Consider the following 2,288-nt stretch of genomic DNA (forward strand, 5'->3'; position numbering starts at 1 on the left):
CCTATCCTTACCTTTGGAATCCCTATACGTACCCTTGGGATCCCTATACGTACTTTTGGGATCCCTATACGTATCTTTTGGATCCCTATACGTACCTTTGGGATCCCTATACGTACTTTTGGGATCCCTATACATACCTTTCGGATCCCTATCCTTACCTTTGGGATCTCTATACGTACCTTTGGAATCCCTATACGTACCTTTGGGATCCCTATCCGCACCTTTGGGATCTATAAAGGTACCTTTGGGAACCCTATCATTACCTTTGGGATCCCTTTTCGTACCTTTAGGATCCCTATACGTAGCTTTTGGATCCCTATACGTACCTTTGGGATCCCTATACGTACCTTTTGGATCCCTAGACTTACCTTTGTGATCCCTATACGTACCTTTTGGATCCCTTTACGTACCTTTGGGATCCCTATACGTACCTTTGGGAACCCTATCCTTACCTTTGGGATCACTATACGTACCTTTGGGATCCCTATACGTACCTTTTGGATCCCTATACGTACCTTGGGGATCCCTATCCGTACCTTTGGGATCCCTATACGTACCTTTGGGAACCCTATCCTTACCTTTGGGATCCCTATACGTACCTTTGGGAACCCTATCCTTACCTTTGGGATCACTATACGTACCTTTGGGATCCCTATACGTACCTTTTGGATCCCTATACGTACCTTTGGGATCCCTGTACGTACCTTTGGGAACCCTATCCTTACCTTTGGGATCCCTATACGTACCTTTGGGATCCCTATACGTACCTTTGGGATCCCTATACGTACGTTTGGGAACCCTATCCTTACCTTTTGGATCCCTATACGTACCTTTTGGATCCCTATACGTACCTTTGGGATCCCTGTACGTACCTTTGGGAACCCTATCCTTACCTTTGGGATCCCTATACGTACCTTTGGGATCCCTATACGTACCTTTTTGATCCCTATACGTACCTTTGGGAGTCCTATACGTACCTTTTGGATCCCTATACGTACCTTTGGGAACCCTATCCTTACCTTTGGGATCCTTATACCTACCTTTGGGATCCTTATACGTACCTTTGGGATCCCTATACCTACCTTTGGGATCCTTATACGTACCTTTGGGAATCCTTTACGTACCTTTCAAAGTGTTCTACTTTTCTTCTGGGTAGTTTTTTTCTAGTCACCTGTCTAAAAAGAAAAGGAACATTTAGACTCGAACAAAATTCATTAGGGAGAAACTTAACCCAGAGTTAGCTGAAAATGTCTCACATGTGTCAAAAATATTCACTTGTGTTTTTGAAAGAAAACAGAAAAAGAAGATGAGTGCATGAGCTGGTACCCTCTAGTCAGAAAATAGAGTTCAACTTTCTCAGACGACAAGTTTTAGACTTCGCTCCTAGAATCTCATCAGAGAACTGGTAGTGTGATGAATGTACATATCGTAATCCTACCTTCGCTGATTTAGCATATTAATCAGGTTAGATACGTTGATCTGTTGGCGTTAATCATTTGTGTTATGTCTCCGTAATTCGAACGCTTAGAAGACAGATAGTTTTCGAGGTACAATCAAAACGTACAGGTGATTATACCTCACTCACCGCTAGGTGTCGCTAGGATAGCAAGAGGGTATAAATAGGCAGAATCCAGCGACAATCAGCCCAGTTCTTTTCTGATCTCGGCGTGTGTACAGCAGATAACAGATCGCAAGTACCTAATATATGCGAGACCGGCTTTGTGTTGGAAAGATAGAAGTGACTGAGTAAATCTTGCCTTGATCCACACACTGCCTGGAAGATACATTGTATATTAAATAAACGATTGAGTGCTGTAGCGTGATACTGTTAGACAGAAGGTGTCACGGGCATAGGCTGTGCAGTGCTAGTCGTGACTAAGTATACTCGTTGGTGCTAGTCGTGACTAGGGGTAGTCGCGACCAGGCTAGTCGTGACTAGGTATAGTCGTTGGTGCTAGTCGTGACTAGGGGAAGACTGTATACTAGTATAAGGCTGTCGTGATCGGCGCGACTAGGTCTTATAGCTAGGTAGAACTATAGCGACTAGGGCTAGCCGCGACTAGGTAGTCGAGTTGTGTACTGCCTGGATTGTACGGTAGTGTGTGTAGTGTGTTATATTGATACAGAGCAGATAGCTTTGGTATTAGTTCTATAGTCGTGCAGTAATTATTCTGTTCATATCATGTATTGAGCATTAGGTAATGGGTATACTGGTTACAAGGTAGTAACACATATTTGTTTACATTTGCAACTGTAGTATAGTTATAATTAAGCTTACAGCACAGGGA

Source organism: Mizuhopecten yessoensis, unplaced genomic scaffold (genome assembly GCF_002113885.1).
Source record: "Mizuhopecten yessoensis strain PY_sf001 unplaced genomic scaffold, ASM211388v2 scaffold1741, whole genome shotgun sequence".
NCBI lineage: Eukaryota > Metazoa > Mollusca > Bivalvia > Pectinida > Pectinidae > Mizuhopecten > Mizuhopecten yessoensis.